Source organism: Topomyia yanbarensis, chromosome 2 (assembly GCF_030247195.1).
Source record: "Topomyia yanbarensis strain Yona2022 chromosome 2, ASM3024719v1, whole genome shotgun sequence".
NCBI lineage: Eukaryota > Metazoa > Arthropoda > Insecta > Diptera > Culicidae > Topomyia > Topomyia yanbarensis.
In genome coordinates this window covers 209,379,677-209,407,449 of record NC_080671.1, presented here as the reverse complement: position 1 = coordinate 209,407,449, position 27,773 = coordinate 209,379,677, and the positions used below count along the sequence as shown (strand labels likewise).

Genomic DNA, 27,773 nt, shown 5'->3' with positions numbered 1-27,773 from the left:
TTTTTATAGCCAAATTATTTTTAATTAGCACATTCTGTATTGTTGATATGTAAGCAAAACAGAAAAGAAAATACAAAGGCTTTAGGCAATTTCTTTTATGTCGCTATGCGACAAAATTTAAAACTTTGGTTAATAAATTTAAAATTACATGTTTAAAAAAATAATGTTTTCCAATTTTTGCTCAAATATACTTAAAAGTAAGTTCTTTTCTATGGTTCAATCCGAACTTACTTTTATTTGCCCCAATCAGAGATAATGACATTTGAAAAAGGGCTATTTATGAACGAAAAGTTTCCATAACTTTTGAAAGAATAAAGTTAGACTTTCAGAGTTATGAAAAAAACGTGGATTGAAGTTTTCTAAAAGCTGTTCATAGGTTGTTTCAACAAAATATAAAATTTCTTTCGAACATTAACAAGTCTCAATTTTACATTTGGTTTACTACTTGTGATGAACTTAAGCAGTTCATCTGTCTTTTTACCAGTGATAAGCAAATTCGCCAACTCTCTTCGACTAATATCCATATTTACTAGTTTTATTTAAAACGAATAAAATCAGAGACCTTTTTTGACAGTCATTTCACTTATGCAAAGCTTGCTGCGATGAGAGAATGACATTTGAAAGTGGCTTTTTTCATAATACAACGATATGTGTGTAAATGCGTTAATGCGTTGAACCTGCAAAACTACAAACTTTAAATCTAAATTGCAAATTTTAAAAAAATAACGTATTCGCCAATTTTTGCTCAAATATACTAAAAAGTATGGTCTTTCATGTGGTTGAAACAGTATTCAATTTTAGGTGCCCAGCGATAGGCTATTAGCCTTGAAATAGGCTATTTTTTTAACGAAAAGTGTCCATAACTAAAGGTTGTGTTAACAAAAAGTAAAAGATACGAAAGTTATACTAAAAAAGCGTTTATTCTCAGGAACACCCTAATCTTTTTTTTAAATTTTTTGTATAACAAAAACTAAAATAGATAGAGCTTTAATATATTCAACAAATTTATTCAACATAAGTTACTTCACAACTTTGTGGAAGACTGTGGGGCTCTATCTTTTATCAGTAAAAAGTTTATTTTCGTATTTTAGATAAATTAGAACCACCCTAATAACTATTTCCATAAAAAGAAGCATCTTCTGATGTACACAAATTCATCCTAAGACATGATACGGCTAAATTATACAGGTTTGTCAGAAAGTAAAAATTTCTCCTAAATTAGATCTGGACCACTGTGTACTGGTACCAATGGTATACAAATATGTTCTGAATTAAAAACTATTAAATGTTTAATCTTTTATTTAGATTATAGTTTTTTCACTACAGTCTAAGAATGACTGCATTATTTTAATTAAAAATAATAAGACGATCGGTATACATACTAGGAATACCATAATTTTGGAGCACATCCGAAAACAATCAGTCCAGCTTTATATAAGAACTAGGTGTAACCCGGTGCGCTTCGCTACACCCATCAGGACTAAACGAAATATTTTAAAAATACTAAAAATACTAAATATTTTTGCTCGCGGATAGACAATGTTCTTAGTTTGACCACCTGGAGCACAATTAAATTAATTGCTCTGTTTTCCTATACACAATCGTTTGAAATCCATTAATATCATTCGAATTCGAGGTACATCTGCTCCTTTATATTTTCTAGCTACAATGGTAGCTTAAATGAAATTTTTCAACCAAAGTACAGTTGTGGTGGGTCGATGTTGCGCAGTAACTAATATAATAGGCACACAAAGTTTCAATTGCAACACATGCGGTGCACAGTGTTGCAAAACGACGTTTTCACGATCAAAATTTAATAACTCCTGATCCATTGGTTTTGGAGAATGGATTTTTTCGAAGAATTTTCTGGATATAAATAGATGCATGTTTTGATATAATAAATTGAGTGATTAATCCCCTAAAAGTGAGATAGAAAATTTATTTCCCCAAATAATTTAGCTAGAAGCTCACTGTCTTCAGTAAAGTTCTAGAAAATATTATTGTGAAAATCTTTACTGAAGATACTAAAGCTCTATATAGTAACAGTAGCGAGATATGTAGATTTGCTTGGGAGTTTTCGAATATAACTTTTTACGATTACTTTTTATTATTAAAAATGTCTTCTACAAAGTTGTTAAAAGCGATAAAATACACATTTTTATAACAACGATGAATCTGTAGCTCTCGAAACAACAAAGTTATTGTCCATTTTCGAATATTTTTTATCAATTTACACCTTAAGCAACTCCGTTAATCGCAAAAATTCGCAGAAAGAATTTTATTTTTTCGAATAAATATAAAAACCTTCGTCTGACGGAGACTGCTGGGTTGGTAACGTATAAAACCAATACTCCTGAAAGCATGGTGGATCGACTGAATTAAATAATTCAATACGATCATCCATAGATTTATATGCGTAACAGAATTACCATCGATTTTATTTTGGATGGAGTAGTGTATGAAATTGAAGTCAATTTACGCAATCGATTAATTCTTCAACAGATTGTATTATGTTACAAAATCATGTGGAAATGAGGTGCAAGTTATTGTTGCATCGATTAACATTTTCCCAACCCATATATCTAACTTTTTTTTGGCGAATTAACCTGCGAAGGTGACTATAAGAATCATTCAATAAAAGTATGCACATATAGTGAAAAGTTCTGTTTTCGAAACATATTTCCAATGATACGAAGACATAACGGAGTGTTGGTGGACGTGGGTAAAGTTAATTCATAAAAAATGGCGCATTTAAAAAAAATATTTTGGCGATACAGAGAGTGTTAGTATATTCATTCACTTTCCATATATTTACTGCACAATTAAACAGTATTTCTTCAACTATCATAGCAGAATACTAAAAATTGAGCCAGTGACAGAAAATCTCTGGAGGTATCTCGTTTAAAACTTGCTTTGTGGTGTAAATCATAAATCAAAATATATTGGACCAATCGTTTTCAAGGTTTGTACAGTTCTGCTACATATTTCTTAATATTTGAATTTTTTATAGCATTCTGCAGCTAAAAATGCAATTTTCTCTAAAAAAATCATGAAACTTATTTTTGTGAACAAAGTTATGATCTTTAATGATGCTATGATATGAAGGAGAACTGTGCAAAATTTCAAACAATTTGGTTCAGTAGATTTAAAGTTATTCTGTACATTGCATTTATTCGTGGTGTCTCCTGAAGATTTTCAATATTTTGCGGTGAACATTAAGGAAAATATTGCTTAAATGTTGCATTATTGTCTGAATAGACTAACACTCTCGGTATCGCCAATTTTTTTTAAGCACGATATTTTTTCAACAATAATCCTACCCCCTTAAGCAAGAACTGATTTCATCAGTAGGTGTCGACTAACGGATAAAATTTGATGAAGATCGCGGACCACGCTACCAAATATTCGATTAGTTCCTTTTATGGGTCATCGTGAATTCGTCCTATATAACAGTGTTGCATTCTTTCAGCATTTTGCTTACATCCGAATTTTGATTGATATTGTAAGTAACGTTTTCCGCAAGCGCAAGATTTAGTGGCTGTTTTAGGGCAGAGCTGTTCGTCCATAATCCAGCAATGTTGATTTAACTTCAGATGAAGCGATCGCAGGCGCAATTTTCAATTTAATTTTCGACAAATTCATGCAATTCATCAGTATTATATTGTCATTCGCGTAATAGATCTCTATCAAATAAATTCTTGCCATTCCATTTATGTGCTGGTAAACATACATGCAACAAAATTTTAGATTTTTGAAGTAATTGATAGATATTGCATCAGAAACCCTCCCTCTCCTTCAGATTCCGAAACCAACAATCATGTCCACCGTTTTGGTGCCAAATCATATATAATATATATAGCTAAAAAAAGTTCTTCAGTACAACCCCCCCCCCCCCTCGCTCTCCTTTTCCTCGGATTAGGTACTTCTCACCCTTCCCATCGTTCACAAAAACCATCCCATGACCATCTCCTTAGTGGAAGGAATACTTATGTCAAAATTGAATTCATCGCTAATAATCACATTGAATGAATAGATAAGGATTACTTCAGAACCCCCCCCCCCCCCTCCCCCCTTTCTTGGTCCACTCCCATCATCCATCGGCTCAGTGGGAGAAATACATATGTCAAATACTAATAACTATGGAGATATAAATAATTCTTTGCCTAAAAAACAACCCCCCCCCCTAAAGCTAAGTGTGCCCCCCCCCCCAAAAAAAAACATTCCATGAACATCTTCTTGGGAGAAAGAATACGTATGCCAAATTTCATCAAGATCGGACTTGTAGTTTAGAATTAGTTAGCGGACATACATACAAACATACATTGATTTTTATATATATAGATTACGTAGAAAAAGCTCTCTATCTAAATAACTAACATTTCTTATAGATTTAATAAACCATCATATGCTTTAATCCGTTAAATATTCCTTATACATTTATCAAAGTGTCATATACATTTCATTGGACCACCCAAAGTTTTTAATATGATAATTATCAGATAGTTATTATATGGTGCGCTGATAGATTTGGGTCTGACACTGGAATTTAAATGTTATATGGAAACCTGATAGAATTGAATTTGTGAGGAATGCAACATTCAACATGATATCCATATAAGTTTGATATACTTTTGAAAGTCTAATGTAGCAATCATTGGAAATTCCAATAGTGCTGAGTTATATGAATATCATATAATATGGATGTAGCGATTCCGCTCAGTGTATAGCTTGTTGAAATCGGCCTGCTATGAAGAGAGATATTTACCACTGAATTCGGACGATTTTTTTACCATTTCCCAGAGCAATAAATAAGACCAAAATAGACAATCAATTATTAACGCCAAAACGGTTAATTTTAGGTCAATAGCATCTTCGGGGAATTTAATAGGTGCAATATGCACTATCTTTTGATATTGTATTTTTGTTGATTAATCCGCTTACAAGTGAGATATCTTCATACATTTTCTTAAAAGTGATTGTACTGAAATGATGCCTTCAGCAAATTTGTAGCTCTTACTTTTTCCAACAACTTTAGTGAAGACATCAAACATCTATTTTGAATACTTTAAAAGTTATGACTTGTTGTTTGTGGATTACTCTTTGTCGCCTATTTATTGTTCAATATGGTAATAATCCACTTAAATAAGCCAAATATTATTTCCATAAAAGGAGTTTCGTGTTTATTTTTTCTATCTACCACCGCTAAAAATAATAACCGAACAATTAAAAATTGCCTGGACGAAACTTGATCACTTATCGGTGCATTTTCATTTACGTGAACCTTTTGACAGCAAATTTTCTAACTTATAACCATCGGATCGATCTGGAACATATCTCGGAAAATGAAAGGGAAATGAATAACTCCAAGCAGCAGCGTAGCCAAAGGGAGGTTTTGAGGGTTCACCCTCACCCTGGATTGAAGCGAAAAATTTATTGATGCTGATGGATTTAATTTAATATTACTATAATAATTATCTAAGTACATTGATAACCTATTGTTTTAAACATCATGAGCATTTATGAAAAATTGTGGGAATGGAATCCTGATTTGTAACTGATCTATTGGTAGGGATATCATAGTTGTAATTCCAATAGAAACTTATTCCGGAGTTCTGAAATTAATCCTCAGATTTCCGGATGTATCAGATGTACCAAAATATGGATTGAGGTCAATTTTTTGAATAGGAAGCGAAGTTGGAATTGGTTGAATGTCTATGAAACATAAAACTGCTCACTGAAAAATTGCATAACTTTCAACATTTGCTAAACATGTTTTTATTTTGGGAATGCATAGAATTGAGACGAAAAAGTAATATGATTAATAACAAGAATAACACTTTCTGAAATCTGATTTTTATGATGATTTGATTTTTGTTGTATTGTCAATTATATGATTAGGTAAAACAAATACTTGAAAATAGTAATTTAAGATCAAGAATACATTATTTCGAAACCGCCAATTTCGGAGGTTTGGTATCTTTGATGAATTTTACAAACGTTAAATAACACATCATCTGATAAAATAATTCTGGCGTTATATTCTTCAAAAACGATTTATGGAGAATTTACTCTTCAAACAAATTAGGTTCGAGACTTATTGTCTTCAGCAAAATTTTTGGGAGTTCTGTTACAAACCATTTTGTTGAAGACTTGCAGACTACCTGTGTTCAGGGTATCAAAATATTTTTGGCTATTTGTGTTCATCTTTAAAATAAATTATTATGATTTTACTGTACATGATGAATCTCTTATACTCTTTACAAACAATAACATTTACATTTTATCCAAAGTTTGAGTTTGTGAAAAAATAGATTTAAGAACATATCGTAAATCGTCGCTGTTGTGCTATCTTATGACAAGCGCCCTTTAGCACATTTCGAGAAAAACGATTTTTAAAGTTTGAGATTTGTGGTAAGGCTGTACCGAGCCTTTGGTGAAGCGCACCATCTGTACGATATCTGTGGTAGAATAAAGGATTGATGGTAGATTGCCGAGTTGGGCACACACGCGTGTTTTATTTACAAGCTACAATATCACAAATTGGCGACGAGGATAGGCGTTTAATAGCTATCAAAGGACGAGTTTGCATTGTTGACGTGCCATTGACTTAGGTGAGTGTTATTTGGTAGTTATAGTTGAAGTTTTGTGCTTCAAAGAATCGTTTATTTCCCTGCTAAGAGCTAAATATTGCTACCGTGCAATAGAGTGGCAGAAGAATTGGAAATCGAAAGAAGACGTTTGTCCAGATTCTAATACTGTGTAGAATATCATTCAATATGCTCCCACAACACAGTGGTCTAGAATGTGAATTTAGCAGCAATTTTAACTTTTTGCTAAAATTAAATGGCTTAGCCTTGCAACATGTTTGGCAAAGTTGTTGTACTTTGCAATGTCCTTCTTTTTGTTTAAACAGATGCTTTTGTAGTTTTTATTTTACACTGAAGTACCCTTTCGACAACTTGAAGATTATTTTAGGGCGCATAATTTGCTTTAAAACATTAACTGACTACTAAACTTTTTTCGTTTCGAAGTGATGAGAACTTTCATATGAAAACGTTTTTAATCCACCTAACAGTGTGATGATACATTTTGTATAACTCTTATCACTCTCTTCGTATATAATATAGATAGAGAACATTCATAACTTGATGATTCGGGATGTTTTTGATAACACATACTCCATGGGATAGTGGGAGGACTCAGAGAATCGTTCAAATCAGCATAGGGCAACATCAGTGCAAGAAATCTCAAATGCTAAACCCAATAAATGAATAAACGGAAAATGGCCCATAAAATAGACATACAAGCGATTTATTGCTCTATTGACAACATATCCAAATTCTTCCATCAATGTATTGCGTGGGGAAAACTAAATTTTCCCAAAGAGGTTAAATAAATATATGTTGTGCTAAGCCCGAAAATCGAAAAAAGTTTTTTTGAATCAATTTAAAGTTCATACTCTCAAAATCGCGTTCAGCCTTGTTCGTCTGCTAGAGTCCATCAAATATGAGACTAAATCGGGGCCTGATCAAAACGGGTCTTCAATGTATTATAATTGATAGGCAGTATTCGAAGAAGTTTCTTGGGGACGAGTGTTGAACGACTTTGTTTCTACTTACTTGGAGTCAGTGGCGTGGCCAGAAATTCGATTTGGTGGAAGTTTGATGAAAACTTACTGTCCAAAACGCCATCTTTGAAGTTTTAATATCATGGAGAAAATTTTTTTTAAAAATAGGAACAGAGTTCGTGTCTTTAGCGAATTTGTTGAGACTATCATTTAAAAAACATTATTACAGTCATGAATACTAAGTGTAGGGAGTATAACAAGTTATAAAATGATATTTACGAAATGTTCCTTAATCTATTTTTTTAAATCACTTTCTATTGTGGCTTCACAAACTCAAGCTTTGGATAAAATGTAAATTTTATTATTTATGAACAGTAGAAGAGATTTATCATAACAGTATAGAGATTACTGGGTAGGGAAAGTTATGAAAATTAGAGCCATAGTACTCAAGTGAGAGCAAGGATGTGAAGTAAACAGATCGGAAAACTAGAAGTGGCAGGGTTATTAGAACAGGCTTAATATCGTACGGGCTTAATTTGTGTCTTCTGCTAATGAGGGTCGAGCTTAGGCAGCATAACTACGAACCACCCGAGTTCACTAGCATGTGTCCTGGTATAGGCAGACAAGTCTATCTTTACCCTGACAACCGACCCAGCCACTTCTAGTTTTCCGATCTGTTTACTTCACATCCTTGCTCTCACTTGAGTACTATGGCTCTTATTTTCATAACTTTCCCTACCCAGTAATCTCTAGCTAATCGAATGTCGTTAAAATGTAAAAAAGGAAAATGTGATTAACATAGTCGAAATAAAAAAGTAAATTTTAAAGTAATTGAGTTTTTTTAAAAGAAGTGACGGAAGGTTATCGAAAAGTTTCGTGTAAAAGAAAATTCCAGTAATGATAATGATTTTCCCTAACGGTTTTCGAGAGTTTTTTATTTGTTCTTTGGCAATAGGATTAGGGATAATAATTCAAATCAAAGATACTACTGGGAAGTCATTTTTAGAAAAAGTCGATATCGAACTAAAGTTTGAACTATGCACGCATGCGCTTCAGGATAGTGAGATATCAAGAGCTGAAATTTCAATGCTTAGTTCTCATCCGCCTTGGGCATTTGAGTAAACGCTATTGAGTATGAACTTCAAATCTATTCGAAAATTTGTTTTTCGAATTTTTTGACTCAGCACAACATATATAACCCCTTTAGGAAAATTTAGTTTTCGCTACACAATGCATTGATTGAAGAATTTATATATGTTATTAACGGAGCATTAGCATAATTCGTTTTTATTTCCATTATATGGGCCATTTTTCCGCTTTTCCATTAAATTGGTTTGACCTTTGAGATTTCTTGCACTGATATTGTCCTATGCTAATTTTAGCGATTCTCTGAGTCCTGCCACTATCCCTTGTAGTATGCGTTATCAAAAACATTGCGAAGCATCAAGTTCTAAATGTTCTTAATTGATATAATACCCGAAGAAAGCAATAAGAGTTATAAGAAATGTATCATCACACTGTTAGATGGATTAGAACTGTTTTTAATCGGAATTTAATTATAAGTATTGACGCCGAAAGATTTCAAAATGCATGAAACATCGAAATCTTATGTCAAAGCAAAATATAGGCATCGAATCGAAATTTCACAAACCCTCCCGAAATTTTTTCTGGATCCGTCCCTCCAAAAATATCTATAATGTAAAATGAATGTTCTGAAAGACCAAATTTTGGGAAATAAAATTTAAATAAAAGTTTCCCTTGAGGCTTTGAAGTGTTTTTGACCACTGAATCATTCTAACGATTAACGACTATGGAGCAGAAAAAAACCAAACTTTACCAGTGGTTTTGGGATCCTTCTAAACTGTTCTGAATTTTTGTTTGAATAAAAAAAGATGGGTGGGTAATGTCTGTGACATAACCGGAGTGTCATGACCTTACTTCGGACATTTTAAAAAGTTTTGGCGCTGATAAGGGTAATTTTGTATGATAAAAAAACATGAATGTAGAAAGTGGGAGATATATTTCGGACTTTTCATATTTTTTCATTTGATTGATCCAGTGGTTTAATTTGAAATCTGCAACACACAACATGATACAATTATAACTGGTTAATAACCCACACCAACACCAATGATATCATGCTGAGAATTCTTCAGCATTCAACGATCTTTAAACTCAGTACAACCATCAATAGTTCTTTTCCGAACCACCATAATTATAATAAAGAATAATTTGAAAATTTCCATTCAAACATGTTATTTCCAATCTAAAGATTCTGTTGGACATCACTAGATTTCAAACAACATGTCCGATGTGTCACAGACGTAACCCATCCATGTTTAGTTTAATTACTTAATTACTTTTAAAAGAAAATAGTTAGTATGTTAGTATTCTCTGTGGAAATACTGTTTGAATTTTATTGAAATATTATGGCAAAACATACTCCTGTGTATACTCCTTTGCCGTCTTCTGTGCATAGGGTAATTTGGGAAGAGATGCCGCACATTTCTAAAAACCGGTCCTGCATTAAAGTAAATCATTCAATATATGATGAAATTTGACATGAAAAAAAATCATTAAATTTCAATGAACATTTTTAAAAAAGATCATTGCGGGAGAGATGCCGCCTCTGCGGGTGAGGCGTCGCACCGTGATCACAAACTGAAAAATAGTGAACAAAAGTATTTTTTACCTCTCGTTGATGTTAGTGCCTGTAACTTTAGAGAATAAACCGAAGTAACTATTACTCAGATACATATCGCTCGTTTAAATATATAGATAATTGATTCATAATCCTATATGTCACTGTGGATTGTGAATATACCTTATCGAGAACCCATACCTGACGCAAATTATCATTAAATGACATTACGAGGTGGAAAAAAATATATATATTAGCTACGTATCCTCCGCCATCAAGTGCGGATTATCACTCGTAATTTTGATGGACATCTCTCCCAATTGTATGGTAGAGATGCCGCACGACGATATTTTCCGACCATGCTCATGATCAGAATGCCTTCTAAAAGGTCCCAGCTATTCAACCGATACATGATTCACAAAAAAAATCGAACGATTTAAGAAAAACGAAATTTTAATGCGGGCTGAAAAATTTTCGGCGCTCCACCCTAGTAACAATTGTGGTTTTATGATAGTTTTATAGACACTGATAAAACTTAGATTGCACTTGTAGCGTGCTATAAAACTCAGTTATTACTTGGGCATGATGGAACTGGACGCACAAAATCATTAATACAATTTTCGTGAGTTAATAATAAGGATTATTTAACATCTCTAGTGTTGTAGTTCCCCGAAAGACAAACTCACAATATCATATTGCCGTATAAAATTGACCCTATATACGAGAGATAGAGAGTGCGGCATCTCAATCGAAATTACCCTACATAGTTTTTTGGGAATATTTTTGGAATTTCTAAATTTTTTTCTCTCCAATCTGCAACATTTGCTGAAAATATTGTTGGAAGGCTATTGTGAAAAGCAGTGTGGCAATACTGGTCACTGGATGGAAGCTGGGACGGGACCTGCGGAAAGAAAAAAAACGCGTGTCAAATTGATCCGGCACGCAAATGTCAGATTGAACCGGCTGTCCTCAGAGTGATTAATACGGGGAGTATTGTATTTGAAATTGAGAAAATGTTACCTTTTTTTTAAATATATCAATAAATGAATCATCAGATCAATAATAATAGTTGAGATGATAGTAACAAAAAAAATCAAAACTGTGCAATAGAAAAGGCCTTTTTTAGTATTATGTTTTAGGTACGATAACATTCTATAGTGATAAAAAATATTGAATAGGAATAAATAAAAGGAGAAGCAACCAAATAAACAAATGTTGTATGAAAGAATCAAATGAATTAATATATTCGAATATAATGAAAGAGTAATAAGAGATGGATGTTAATTCAGCATGCTGCGACTATCAAATTTTCGTTTCCGGATTTTGCTCACGCGACTTGTTTTTGTTCTGAACTGAACGAAACGCCTGATTATTTTTTTCTTTAAGCTATGACAATCTGGAATATCTAAGTCATATTCCTCCAAGCGTCGTTTCAGCGCTTCTAATGACTCGTTAGTCACTTCTTTACTGACATGCTCTTTCCAGTCTGATTCCATACAAACAAAAAAATCAAAAATTCGGTTCGAAACGTAAACATATGGTTTTCCTCTCGCATTTCCTAGCAAGCTTGAGTACTTGCCATATGCTTTGTTGAAGGGTACATTCGTTACACATGGTTCATAACATTTTCCGCAAATTTTTAAACACTTTCTGATACTGCCCATGATGTATCCGGAAATGTGAAACAATGCGTTTGCTTCAGACTTATCCATCAAGAGCAGTTGATCGGCGCGTTCTGAGATATCAACAACGATAGAGCTCTTTACGCTGAACTCTTGCTGCTGAGCAGCTCGATGTTTACGGTCTTCCACGGTTTTTTTTCGTCAATTTGCTCAATGAATGCGGTCAGAAAGACGCCATCATCCTTATCATATGAACTCCCTTTGATTGTTTGCATATATTGTGCAACAGTTATTGTTCGTAAGTGGCCCCGAAACTGAATTGGTGTAGGTCTTCGCTGTTTCATACGCATAATTGAAAATAAGTTTTCGAGACAATCTTGCGTCAGCCTTGACGTATACAGCTCCGTAAAGCCATAATTGCTAAACAATGAATTCTGTAGTCGGATGACAGCTCTGGTGGACATGACAAGTGAGGTTTGCCATGGTTTCCAGTGTCCATCTTTTCCAACCTGTAGAAATTACAATCAAAAATAATATTAAATATGGTAAATATAATCAGTACAGTTTCGAACATACTTTGATGTCTCCAAATAGTTTGATCATTATTTCAAGATGTTGTAATGCATCTGTACTCGATTGTTTGAGAGGGGTTTCTGTGGATTTTAACGTCATGAGCTCATACCATTTCGACAGATCATTGATAAAAGCAGCAGTGGTGTTCAATGTATGATTATTTGTTTGATCGGCCAGAACATAGAGCGCAGTGGCAACGTGATAGCTGCAGTACTTCGTAGAATTGCTGACCTTCATCTTATCGACATTCGACGTCTTAAGATTCTCAAAATCTACATCAGCAGGCCGCAAACGATATGCTAACTTAAGATCTTGATTGTCCTCTGTAGCTACAAGAAGCGTCAGATGATCCCTATCTACCAATGATGATTTCAATCCTTGCCGTTGTTTATACCATTCTGGTACAGTTATGACACCATTAGCAATCCAACCGTTGACACAGCTTTTAAAAACATGTACCGGATCTGGTATGAATTCCAAATACCGATTTGGGTCGAACGGGTGCACAACTGAATGATTCTCGTGGATATTTTCTTTTTTGGTGCTAATACCGTAGTCATGCAACATAGTCTTATTGCAGGGGCCACAATCGCAGGTTACAAAATGTACTTGTAAACCGATACCTTCCACTGCTGCAATGATTTCGTTAACTCTTGTGATTTGGCAACCTTTGGGAATCGAGTTACCGGAAAATTCATAAGCTATCACTTGTTTCCAGCGCACTGCAATTCCAACCAGCATGAATACCAGCCCATGGGTGGCAAGTTCATTGCTAGGAGGTAGCGTTATGTAACCAAAATATTTGTTGTTATTTGAACAAAATTCAACGGCCTCATCCGTACTCATTTCGTCAATAACAAGCCCACAATTCTTCTCGATGTCATTCATGACCGCCACTTTATGGGTCATCATCGATAATATTTCATGCAGCAACCCTGTATAGTTAAATCCAAAAAATAAGATGTACACGTCATTACACTGAAAGGACATACCTGTATCGAAATGCAGTACTTGTAATTTCTCCACCAGTGTTCGATAGCTAGGAAGAGCAACGTAAGGCAGTTGTCTAACAGCGTCGTACCCATTACCACTAGCAAAGCGTATTTTCAGTCCTTCAATGAATGTTTCATTGGACCATTTATTGACCTTCTTAACGCGTCCCGTTAGTACGTCAAGTTGATCTTTACGAAACAGCTTCTCCAGGGAATTAGATATTGGGGCTTTGTTTTTTCTTTCCAGGTACTTATATTTCCACGACAAAGCTTCCTTTTTCCATTGCCTTGCCTTCTGTTTCCACAATTGAATCATTCTTTAATAGCGTTACATTAATGAAGTATAATGAAATTAATGATTCAAATATTGTATCTACCTGAAACATCTACTGTGACTTTTGATGCGTTTCGGCGGTTGGAATTTCTGCTCTGTTTCGTAAATTGGAGCTGAAGTTAGCGGATCAAACCCCGAGTTGCAATCGTCTTCGCTGTCTGGAGGATCGAACGATTTTGAATCGCGAGGAATCAGATCAGCGTAATTATGTTCTTTCAAGACTGGCGACGAGTACAAAGGAAGAGATCTACGCAATTTGTCTCCATACAGTTCGTCATCATCTGAATCAAGATCTAAGCACGAGTATATTGACGGAACTGCGGTCTTCTTTTTGTGTACGTTTCCTACTCTATCTACACAATAATCTTCATCCGTAAAATGAGCCTAAAGATCCATTCAAACAATTTAATAAATACTTAAATCAATGCTTTTAAAATACATACGCTACAAATTCTCGTGCTTTCATTAATTTCGAGATCGTCAATTCTTGTGAACTTCGCCCACTGTTCTCTCAAATCGGGATTCACCGGAAAACGGTGAAAAGTTATCTCCGGATTTTTCGCTTTGCTACGACCGCAATTTTTTACCTTGCACCTCATGATAACGGATTCACGACACCAAACCACGGTACTGTTGTACTCGTTCTTAAACGTGTAAGCCTTTTTCGTTCGCAATAATAAAATTATTCGCAGCTTTTTCTTTCGCACTCATCGAAAATCAACAATGTTTGATTTAAAAAAAAAAGTCATGTCATTTCTTGAACTACACCAAGTAGTAGTGTGTGTGAATCGAAGAAGGAAGATATAATAAACAAAAATAAAGAATAAGAAAACACGAATCCGCAGGTCCCGTCCCAGGATGGAAGGTGAGGAAAAGACGCATATTCATTTTGTTCATACTAGTATTAGTAGCAGAAAGGAATGGAAAGACACATGACGCGAAAACGAGTGAGTGAGCGATACTAGTGCATATTCGCGCGACTATACAACGGTTGGTCGGATTTCCTCATCACTCATTTGACCGTCGCACTATGGGGTGGCTAGAACAAAAAGTTGGACAAAAAAGGAAAAAAAATTCTAACTTTTCAATCAAACTATATGTTTTAAACATTCTTCAATATTTTCTACATCGTGTACCATTGAAATGATAACTAAAAACTTTGGTCGAAATTTGTGACACACGGTCAAACATTATTAAAAATAAACACATTTTTTTCTACTAAATCAGGCAATAAGAAACACTTTCTACTGAAATTGAACAATACAATCAATGTAGTATTATTACACTAGGAAACGTTGCTAATGACCTATTCTAACTACTCTAATGCTGGATATATCGAAATAAAAAAGTCTAACTATTTTGTTTTGACAAAAAAGGTAATTGTTTGTTTTGTGATTTTAGTACTATTTCGCAATTGAAAAAGTTATCAAATTAAGTCAAATTAAGATAAAAGGTTGAAAGCATTCGAAACTATCGGCTATTGTCAGTCCATCGCAAGTGGATACTCATCCGACCGCGTCCGACCGTTGGTTTGAGAGCAATTTGAAAATCGTAGTTTTTACATAATTTTTGTGCCTTTTATCAAACATTATAAGCAACTATAAGTCTTATTTAAATGAATCGCCTGCTAAAATTTCTTATCAGTTTCGTAAATTGTTTACCGTTTATAATAGTCATAAATTTTCGATGACAAACCCACACCTCCCTCCCTCCTCACCTTTTCAAACCAGCGGTAGAACTTGTAGATGAGGAACAAAGAGTCATCGAGGAATGTTAACGTTACTCACTTTTCTTCAGTGTACAGTAGCACTTCCGAAAAAAGTTTTTTATTGCTTTTGTTCATAGTTGATAAACTGAAAGTGTTTTTTTTTCTTGAATTTACTATATACCAAGAGAATGAGATTCTCCTAGTAATTTTTTCATCTATGTCTACACAAATATTTTCTTTGGGCGGTCATTTACATCCACACCTCAATCTTAGAACAAAACATACATACACAACGATGAACAGCATTATTGTGACTGTAATATTGAATGCATGCATACAAAGCAGCAGTTTCTGTGGTAATCAGTTAAATATCGTCTCCTTTCAAAATATTACTTTTTGCTTTGAGAAGAATAACATAACAAGTTTTGGAATTATCATCAATAAAATAAGTTAATTTATGTATTGTCTCCAATGTACAAATATAATTTAGAAAATCATATTTGTTAGAAAATCGTCCTTCGAATCTTACTATAGCCACCATACACAATGGTTTCATTAAGATTGAGTTTTTGAAGAAATATTAGAAGAAAACAAATTTGACACTGTTAGGTGGATTTTTTATGAAAAATGTGCTCAAGATCAAATATTTAAGCTTCTCTTGAATTATAATTGCAAAATAATATATAGAACAGCAGAAAATAATTTTGTCCAGGTTTTTGGCCTAGTTACCCCATAGTGCGTCGTTATGCTACTAGCTCGTCGCTGTTGTGCTATCTTATGACAAGCGCCATTTAGCACATTTCGAGAAAAACGATTTTTAAAGTTTGAGATTGAATATCTTGAAACTTATAAATGGTAAAAACAATTCAAAGAAGACAATTAATGCTTCTATCTATTCTGTATTAAACTCTCAAATATCACGAAGTTCGGTTGACTATGTTGCGAGTTTTCACTATAAATGTAAACAAAAGTCGCACTTACACGTATCGTAGGCGTGTATTGATGACAAAATTTGTATGGCGTGTCATAATTGTGCATGGAAAAATTTCCATAGAAAAAAAGCATCAATTATTAACTTTTATTAATATCTTTATTCGGCCTAGAAACAATCGATGAGATGCATTTTGAAGGAAATTGAGCAAGCAATCTAGAAAAAATAGTAATTTTTAATTTCAGTGTTGCCAAACATGAAATATTGCCAATTTAAAAGTAAAACTGCATATTTCTCGCAATACATGTATTTTTATTTTAAAAATTATTATGCCATTGTGTTCCTCAGACATTTTTACATATAAAAACATCTAAAACTTCTACATTACTTAAGCGAATCCCAAGATAAAGTGATTTAAAGCAAAAAACTGACAATTTCTTATCACTTTTTTCGCTATATCTCAGTAACCAAGCAAAATTTCAAAATTCTGAAAACGCCAATTTGTAGAGAATTTTCAGATTAGTAATGTTGCATATCTAACTCAGCTTACCCCAAAATGGCGTTTGTCATAAGATAGCACAACAGCGACGAGCTAGCATCGGCAGTAGCGGAGTAGAATTTTTCATGCTATGCCGTGCCAAACAGTTCGTAAATCCACCGGATGGAAAGCTCCCCGAAAGCAGTTTGCAACGAAGGTCGTCCGCAGAACTTCAAAATTGATCTATGCTTCCAGACCCCAACCATTATTATGTCTCCTAAGAAACCAGCATTGTATCTTTCATAATAAAACAAACCAATGGTTAGGAAAGTGTGTGTTGTTTTCAAGGAAGCTTAATTTTAAAAAATATGATGCGCCAACAAAAGAGAGAGAAGGAATATCAAATCAAAACTCATCAGTGGCGTAGCCAGAAATTTGGTTTGGAGGGGGTTTTGATGAAAATCGCAATTTTTTTGAAAAAATGCTAAAATTTAATATGAGTTTGATAAATCATTGAAAACTCAAAAACATAAGTAGTCTAACAGATGTCATTCCAGTCTACAAACAAGAAGGATCAACATGGAACAGTTTTCAAACCTCTATAGATTATTTTCTTGTATAATATGTCAATGAAGTCAAAAATTGCGAGTGGGATAAATGATCTAAAAAATTTTCAACGTTCAAGATCACCTAATATAATAATCCTTGACTTTGAAGGTTTGACAACTTCGGGAAGTTATCAACATAAAACAGCGCCTGCTTTGATATAGGAATTTTAGTGATTAATTCTCATAGAGGTAATTATGGTGAATTAATTTTTCAAAAATATTAAGAGACATGGTGCATTCAGCAAAGTTTTTGATAATGTCATTTCAAACAATTTTGTTGAAAATATGAAGGCTACATGAATTCCACATATAGGGATTTAAATGGACTGGGCCTGCTATATTTCTTCTTAGTGAAAAATTTAGGTGAAAACTATTTTTTTCTGCGCTACGGATAAAATTGTTTGAAACAATCATTGCGAGTTGAGAACACAAAACCTATAACTAAATTATGGATGGATGGAACTGAAACTTGCGTTTCGACTTTATCTCATCAGAATCCGACACTAACTTGGTGGGCGGACTAAGCTAGCGCCGAATTGATGCTAGCTCCTGAAAATGGAATCACTCTTTGTGTTTTTGAGTCCTTTTAATATCTGGGAATTATTTGTTTTAAATCCAGTTCCCTTATTTTTTTGTAAGCTTCAAAGGCACCTTGTACGCAATGTGAATTTATTATTTAATTACCGCAGAAGAGATTTATCAAACACAGTAATTTCAGAATAGCTTGTTGTAAAGGTTTTCTACTACTATATTTCGATACTCTGAATATGTAGGATATTTGTCTTTGACAAAGTTGTTTGAAATAGCACTTTCGAAAACTTTGCTGGAAACATTAAGTTTCGATCCAAATTTGCTTGAAGAGTAATTCTTCTCTATAATTACTTCTAGGAGGATTAACCGTCAAAATTATTCTATCAGTAGATGAACAGTTTTCCGTTTTGAAATTCTTCTATGTTACTTAACATCGAAATTTGGTAGTTTCGAATGAATGTGATCGTAACCGTTAAAAATTTATCGAGCATTAATTTTACTTTTCTTCATTAGTCAACCTCACAACTTGCAGTACTAGTACGTAGCACACAAAATTTTAGTACGCCATTCATTGCATCCTGCTAAGAGGCTATTCATATAGTTGATAATACAACAAAAATATCATGCCCATAAAACCGATCCTGACCCGCTAGAGACAAAATTACATCAGCTTTCAACTAGTTTCTGAAATGTTATTCTTGTTGTTAACCATATTGAATTGTTGTCCAAACTCTACAAATCTAAAAAAATACATTTTCAGCAAATGTGCAATGTATGCAAGTTTGCGGTAAACAAGCTTATGTTTTATATGCAATCAACCTATTCAAATTTAGATTCCCATTCGAAAAATTGTCTCTAATCCATATTTTGAAGCATCTTTCCAAAAATGAGCTCATAATAATTCAGACAGTTATTTTATTTTACATTGAAGTAATTTAATAACTATGGGATTTTGGCTAAGAGATAAGTTACAAGATCCCCTTCCCACAATTTTCCAAAAGTTCTCATGACGCTTTAAACACAGTTCTCAATGTAGTGATCAGAGAATATTTTTCCAAAAATATTTTGTGGAATATTAAATTAAATTCGTCAGTATCAATTTTTTTTTCAATCCAATTAATTTTGGTTTGGGGGGGGGGGGTTAACCCCCAAACCCCCCCCCCCCCTGGCTACGCCACTGAAACTCACCATTAATGGTCGTCCTGATAAGGGCAGGTTCTGGTTTACTCGGCACTGTTTCGCCTGCCAACGCCTGACGGCAGAATGGCATGGATATGAGGCAACACACCATCCTGGAAAATGGTCACGCCGGAGAGCAATGTTTTAAAATCCGGCTTTCGTCGTGTATGCTACCCTCTAATCAGAAATGAAAATAATTGCCTCTGCTAACACAAACAGATTCATCCACCAGCCGTGTTCAGCTCACAAATAATTCCTTCTCGATATTGTACAGACCTTTGAGGACCCTGTACGCTCTAAACAGTTCAACACAAAATGAAACAAATCTACAGTGGACCTACATTTAAATTTTTTCATCATTTAAGTGTTCGGTTGATGCATCATATTGACGGGTCTGACCGAGATGAGCTGAAATTTTTCGCCATTTCCGAGCAGTTTTCGAAAAAAATTTCAAAACAGTTTTTCGTTATGACAACATTGTTGAACTTATTTTCGACAAAATGGCAAAAAAATTATTAATTATATGCAGTACAGCAAAAGATATAAGCGTACCAAACCTTACACGACTTTCCTACCGAAATTTTTAAAAGGGCCCGTATATTGAAAGGTAAGTCGTTAGTAATGATAAAAATGGAGCTTCATTGTATAAAGGGTTCCGCCGCGGTATGGGTATTTAATTACCCTACTTTGGGGTCCTTAAAATAATGTCACTGTTGAGTTACTTAGTACTTTGGAATGGTAATCCATGTTTTCATGATCTCACATGGACTACCATTCCAAAGTATTGATTTGTATTGTCCAGTCTGGAAGTTATGTGTGGTACTAGATGTGATGAAAAATTGACCATTTGAGTGAGACATGGTTATATGAAAAAAATAAAGTTTTGCTCAGAGTAACTTATTGGGATCCATTTAGCTCCCTCTGCAAATTTTTAGCTCGATCGGTGAAATTATATTTTTGCGCCCACTGTTTAATGTTTACGGGGGTTTTTTGCATGAGGAAATCGTCTTTTGCGAAATACTTCTTCCAAGAGTCGTCCGTTATTTTCTAAAAATAAATTGATGTCTGATTTTTATAAGAAATTTATCAAGGAAATAAAGTCTAGAAGACCGCGAAATGATCTGAGGCTTGTTGAAAAAGTTATTAATCAAAAACCAAAAAACAAGGTGGCCATACAGTATACATAAATGATTTAGACACATTAAGAGTGAATCAAAACAAAATTTCATATAATTGGACAACCAACAGCGGTGGTGCCAGAAAAAATGATTTTTTTTATCAATCGTCAGAGCATCAATCGGTTTCTGTTTAATAACTTTTTTCTCAAGCGTCAAATCGTTTTGTGGTTTTCGAGACTTTGTTTCTATGTTGAATTTCCTATAAATGTCACATAACGATTTATTTTTATGAAGCAATGCCCTGGAGGAATTATTTTATGAAAGTTACTTTTCCCACACAAAATCCCATGTAAAATTTAAACAGTAGGTGCAAAAATATAGTTTCAGAGATCGAGCTAAGAATTTGCACAGGTACCTAAAAAGCTGCTCGGAGCTGGAATCTAATTTGACTATTGTCCATCCGGCATTCAAATTGCCCTAGCACCCTTTGCTTACTGCCGAAGTATCAGTCCCATACTCGTATAACCAATATCAATTGAGTTGGGCAGCACATGGCACGTCTCGACGCGACCAACGAGCACCAACGGCAACAACATACACTACATCTCTGCAGCGATAGCAAGCAACATGCGCGATGATACGCACAAAGGAAAATGACACTACCCAGCCAGTTCAGTCTCTACTACGACAGAGCGATCGACGAGCGCCGGCAGCAATGTTGCAGCTATAGCAGGAGACGATCCTTCCTTGCCGGAATAGTCGCACAAAGCAAAATTCAAATATCTGGTGATGTACTCCCGACAGGGCAGGCAGCGCAGTTGGCATGCACGCTTTGCTTGTTTGCAAGGTGATAGGGGATGCTGATTATAATAGAAGCACAGCGCGAATTGGATTATAGCATACTTAGGTATTTATCCTAGGCTGCATTATTAGCGGAATGTAGTGTTTAAGCCTAGTAGTCCGCGTAAGGTGACAGAATATATTTTGAGCCCTATTCCTAAGTTATAAATGAGACCAGATATGATGAAAAAGTCACTAATCGGCATTCGAAAGACCCTAGTAGTTCTCACCTATCACCAAAATATCAGCCCTGTAATCGTGCAACCAATGCCTGTCTAAATGAGTTCACGGCGCATAGAGTACGCTTCTTCTGCGAGAGGCAATCAACGAGCACTGACGCGCGGCACTGTTCATGACGTCTTTGAGGAGAGACCATTCGTAGAATTAGTCAACAGTTGCTCCAAAAAAATCAAAAATGGTTAATAAATGAGGCAACAGGAGAAATATCAATGGGATTATAAAGAAAGTCAAGAATATAGATGTTATTATAACCTGAGAGTCTTAAGAAAACTCAGGAACATGTTATGTATAACAAAAGAAACTCTGCACAAGAAATAATTTATTATTTGGTATTATTTGAAACTAGTTTGATTATCTAACGCTATTGTGCGGAAAAAATAGAAAATCCAAATGCTCTATCTCTTAGCGCTGTACAGATAGGAGCATTCCCTTTAAATTCCTCGGCTCATTACTGCCACCATGCGGAGAAATCCTGAAACTTTCCAGTGAAACCAAAAAGTCCTTTTATTTCTCTACAACTTTGTGGAATATCATAACTTTCTATCTCTCGTCGTTTCAGAGATATATGAGCTTTTCCTAACCTTGCCCCACCTTTGCATGTGGGTCACATATACTGCCCTTGTATGCAAAAGTGACGTAAGCGCCACTTTGGTCAAATTTCATTTTTTCATATTTCTGAATTCTCCACAAAAATCCACGTCTTTCAGTGTAATTGTCTTTAAAAAATTATGCAAAATGGTCTTTTAAAACGAGAAAACAAAGGGACGTAGACGCCATTTTTTTACCAAATCGTACTGGTGCAATATAGTATTGAAGGTACATTTAACAAGGCAAAACAATTTATTCTTAAGCTGTTGTATCATAAGTAATGTTGGGAGCTAGATAAGCACCATTTTATGATGTAAATGGCTAGGGTGGTGTTATATTTATGCTAAGGTGGTATTCAAATTAGTTCATTTAGCACGATAAATTTTTTTTAACTATTTATATTTTATAAAGAAGTCTCCTGTGCAAGTTCGAATGCTTCTTTAAAGTAGCAAGCTTAGTCTTTTTCAACATGTATTTTTCATACCACAATAATGTACGAATGTATCTTGGTGAAAACTTTTGATCAAAACCTTGACCGCTATTGTTCTATATTTCATCATTGTAGTGCGCAATTGGTACCCAACCAACTAATTTTAAAACTAATTCCAACCAAAACACCTGCAAATGAAATGGAATTTATTCAAGTCTCATAAACCGTGAGTTGAACTGTTCACCTATCCGGCTCCAAATTAATACGAACATTTCATGGGGTCAGTCCGAGGCAATGTTAAGCCAGTTTCATTAATTTTTCAAAGTATAGCATGAAAACTGGTATTAATATAACATGAACATTAATAAATTGTATATTTAAAGGCTCTAAACTAATTTTGAAACCATCTGAGAGACTTTGTGGATTCAAAATGAGTAACCCATACCTGTGAAACGTTTGTACCTGAATACACCTGTTATTCGACACGCTTGATCCACTAAAAATGCAATCAACTCCAGAAAACCGTGTACTAGGAAGACTTCAAATGTGCTTGAATAGTTTATAGACAACCTATATGATGTATTTTGTTGTGCTGTAACAGGAATATTCACTAAAAATTACCAAAGAAGCGGGAAACCGGAATTACCGGGATCAGTCGTTAAGTGGAACACTGTATCCAAATGTTTTCAAATATGATTGTATTTTGCACAGATCACATAATTTGATGTGCCGCATGACAGATATAATTACTAGAACTTTTTGGTCCGAACTTCCAAATATTCCAGAATTGTTAATAAAGTGTCCCTATTTGGCATTGAATTTGTGCATTTTCCATAAATTATAGAGTTGATATTATTTGATATGTCGCATGACAGAAATGTTTAACAAAAACGTTTCATCCCGGATGACTTTACATGTGATAGCATTGTTCGAAGAAAACCGAGCTGGTGCACTTTGATGTGCCGCGTGACAGGAATATTCACTTAAAAATGTGTCCGTTGAAAAGAAATCCGGAATCACCGAATGTGTTGTAAAGTTTCTCCGTGTTTCCGGATGACTTTACATGTCTGCAGATCATTGTTAATGTGTCGCATGACAGGTATCTTCAAGTATAAATGTTTCACAAACATGGGTAGCGCATTCCATATTCACTAGGACTTCCAGCCCAGAACTGCTTCCAAAAGGCCTACATGATACCAAAATGAAGTTATAGTGTTCAAATGTAGGATAAAACATACAATACATTTTATAATAATGCCTGAATTGCAGCTAAACTTTGGAAAATTAATGAAAATGTACTGAATTGTCCTCGGACATAACCCACGGAACATCCGTATAGATCCAAAACCGACCATCTGACCAGACCACCACATATAGCCTCGGAAACTTGAAGGAAGTAATAATCATTTGCAGATAATTCAGTTGAAACGGTTGATAATATACGACACGTTTTACCCGGTACTTTTGGTTTGTATACGTACGTCAGAATTGCATAAAAACAGTGAAATGAAATCGCTATTTTTTGCAAAAGTGCATACGTCAGAATTGCATAAAAACAGTGAAATGAAATCGCTATTTTTTGCAAAAGTGACGTTAGCTAAAATTTACAAGGTCATTGCCAAAACTTGAAAATTTAAGCAATTGGCTATTATCTACGATTGATTGTACACATTTTGTACAGAACAGATAGTTGAAACATTATTCGTGCTTTTGAAAACATCACCAAGCACAAAAATTGGTTTCCTGAAAAATATTCCTATTGGCGCTAACGTCAGAATTGCATAAAAAGGCAGTATATGAGATAAGCGGAGTACGCCCTTTGCGAATGTTAAGCAGCAGTATCCAACTTTAAACGTTAATAACTCTTTAACGCTTGGTTGGATTGTCTTGCAGTCTCCGACAAACTTGTTCGGCATATCTTCAAAAGCTTAACTCCTTCCTAAGTCCGTGTTCGGAAGTTTATAGCGACCTCTAGGGGCGGCATCACTTTTTTTTTCGGCATCACTGTTTGTTGAATACCGGTTGTCTATTGAGCTGAAAGTTTTTTTCAAGTTTTTAGTGTTTTTACAATCGCGATCTATTTTATTTTTGTTTTATGTGTTTATCTTGTTTATCGGTTGTACGAGTGCATTGAAATTTAGCGGCTTCAAGCACGATATTATCTAGTTGTGTTGATTCGTGAAAGTGCAAATTTGTTTGTGATTTTTGTTGACGTTATCACTGCGCACTACGTCACGCTCAATTTTTCCGCCAAAAGCGACATCTTCTGGTAGATAGCTGAGATCACACATTGCGTGCAAGTTAGCTTGGATTGACGCACGTTATCATACCCGTTAGTTATTTTGCGCATATTGCATACCCGCTAGGCGTTATTTCTACACCAAAAGCATGGCTTGTACCAATTGCTCGAAAGTGGTTAATGATTCTGATCGAATCACATGTCGTGGCTACTGCGGAAATTCGTTCCACATGATTTGCGTCAAGATGGATTATGATGTTCGTGACGTCCTGGGAACCCACCCACGGAACCTATTCTGGATGTGCAACGGTTGTGCTGACTTATTTTCGAATGATAATTTCCGTAGTATGGCTTCGCGTTGTTGCGACATAGTACCCGACGACAGTTCCTTGAAATCTATAAAGAATGACATAGCTGATTTGAAAGATGTCGTCAAAGCTCTCTCGGTTAAAGTTGACTCGAGACCGCTATCCCCAACTGTAAGCACGCCTTGGAAAGGGATTGCTGCATATAATCCAGTTTCAAACACGCCCAAGCGCAAACGTGAAGATGATCCGCTCAAAACAAAAATCCCTAATATTCGTGGATCCAAAGCTGCGTTTGAAACGATAAAAACAATTTCACCACCTGAGGAGTTGTTATGGGTTTACTTGTCAGCATTCGATCCCAGCACGACGGATGATGAAATTTATAAGCTTGTAAAAGACTGTCTGGGGGTAGATCTGCAACCGAGAATAGTGCGTCTAGTTCCTAAGGACAAGGATCTCTCGTCTCTGAGCTTCATAACCTTTAAAGTTGGCGTTAGCAAATCATACAGGGATAAGGCTCTGTCCAAAGACTCTTGGCCGGAGAACATCTACTTCCGTGAATTTGTGACCAATTCAAAAATTCAACGACCTATCATCAGGATTGCTGCGGAGATGAATCCATCTCGTGGTGGACAGTAGCGCCAAGTTATTCTGGATAAACTCGTCTGTCCAACTTCTTGTACCCCGGCGAGCGATCTCGGTATACCTGACGAATCGGCGACTTCTTCTGTGTCAGGTAAAGCCAAGAAGGGTATATGTCCTTCCGAAGCACTTCCAGATACTGCACACCCTCAATGTAAATTTCACTTACAGTCTGATGATGAACACAACTTAATGGACTCTACCGCTGCAGCGAATCTTCAATGTCAAAATGAAAATTTCGATCGCATCGCATCTGTCCGCTCAGTACGCCTCCCATTGCAGTCAGCCGCTGGACACAACAGTCATAACTCGGTCATTCCCTCCGCACCGGTGCTTGCTCCCCTTCTGGACAACAGTACATCCTGCTCTCCCAGCGTCAATCGTGGTTATGCTGATCATCGAACTCGCAGTCCTGATAATTGGTATGCAGCACGACACCTCTCACATGACGCTGATGGTTTGCGGATCTACTATCAGAACGCGAGAGGTCTTAAGACGAAAATTGATGACGTGTATTTAGCTGCTGTGGACGGTGACTACGATGTTTGCGTCTTCACCGAAACATGGCTTGATGCGAGGATAACATCGGTGCAGCTTTTCGGCGATGCTTACACCGTGTACCGTGCGGACCGAAATAGTGGCAACAGTATTCGCGGTCGTGGAGGAGGAGTTTTGATAGCTGTTTCCACCGCATTTGCCTCATGTGAGATTGATGTGGGTAGTTTAACCAGTGTTGAGGCTGTTTGGGTTAGAATTACAACTCCATCGAGGAACTTTTATATTGGTGCTGTCTATATTCCTCCTGAAAAGCGACTCGACTGCAATGTCATGCAACTTCACATTGATGCTGTGAATAACGCTTCTTCACAAGGTGGCGCGGATGGCGTGATGATTGTCCTTGGTGATTTCAATCAGCCAGGGCTCATTTGGGTGCCGTCACGACACGGATACGCTTACCCTGACCCGATTGCTTCGACAACCAACATCGCCAGTCGTATGCTACTGGACGGATTTGCTTTCAACGGATTAAGTCAAGTAAGCATGATTCCCAATCACCAGTCACGCTTTCTGGATCTCGTCTTTGTTAGTGAGACTATTATACCTGTATGTTCCGTCAATGAAGCATCCAGCGTGATTGTTCCACTTGACAACTTTCATCCAGCGCTTGAAATCTCAATTGGCACTATTCGCTCAGTTCAGTACGTAGAAACTGTTTCTGTCGACCGTCTCAACTTTCGCAAAACTGATTTTGTAAAACTACGCAGTTCTCTGTCGCAAATTAATTGGAGTGTACTGTATGCCCAAAGGAGTGTTAATGCTGCAGTTGCCCTCTACAAGCGACTACTACTGAACTGTGTTGAGACCTCAGTGCCTAAATGTCAGCCTCCTAGCAAGCCGCCCTGGTCAAACAGCTCTCTTCGAAAGCTAAAACGTACTCGAGCAAAAACTCTACGTGCGTACACAAATCGACGGTGTTCTCTTTCTAAGCGCATGTTCACTTTTGCCAGTAATGAGTATCGTTGTTACAACAAGCTTCTGTATAAACGCTATGTAAACCGCATGCAGAATAATCTACGCCGAAACCCGAAGGGCTTTTGGTCATTTGTCAACACGAAGCGAAAAGAAACTGGACTTCCATCAAGGATGCTTTACGACGGCGAAGAAGCTACGACAACTGTGGCGAAATGTACGCTGTTTGCCAGATTCTTCTCAAGTGTTTTTTCAGCTGACTCGCCAACCGCAATCGAACTCGAAAATGCTTCTCGTGACGTTCCTGCTTGTGCTGTTGATATGGATGTGTTTACTGTCTCCGAACAAATGGTTATATCTGCAATCCGGAAAACCAAGTCATCTTATGTACCCGGCCTCAGTGCTATACCTTCAACTGTATTGAAAAAATGTTCGGACTTACTTGTAACACCACTTGCATATATTTTTAACCTATCGCTTCAGCAGCAAACGTTTCCTGAGGATTGGAAACGCTCAGTAATGTTCCCGGTATTCAAGAAGGGTGACAGATGCAACATGGAGAGCTATCGCGGAGTCACTTCGCTTGGAGTTGAATCTAAAGTATTTGAATCAATCATCAACGAAGCGTTATTTTCTGCTTGTCGACACTACATCAGTACATCCCAGCACGGATTTTTCCCCGGACGTTCGGTCGATACGAATCTCGTCTGCTTCACGTCATTTTGCACGGAACA

At 35.8% G+C, this 27,773-nt stretch overlaps 1 protein-coding gene across 5 annotated transcripts in view; it reads right to left on the bottom strand.

Moving 5' to 3' along the window:
• LOC131682810 (polypeptide N-acetylgalactosaminyltransferase 2-like) overlaps nucleotides 1-27,773 on the bottom strand; it is a 278,322-nt gene that overhangs the window by 64,769 nt on the left and 185,780 nt on the right. Inside the window, exon 4 of one of the 5 annotated variants that reach the window (XR_009304156.1) lies at nucleotides 10,034-11,109. The exons of the other annotated variants lie outside the window; for them this stretch is intronic. The gene's annotated coding sequence lies outside the window, so the exon portion shown is untranslated. Of the gene's footprint in view, nucleotides 1-10,033; nucleotides 11,110-27,773 lie in introns of those variants that run through there. 5 annotated transcript variants of the gene reach the window in all.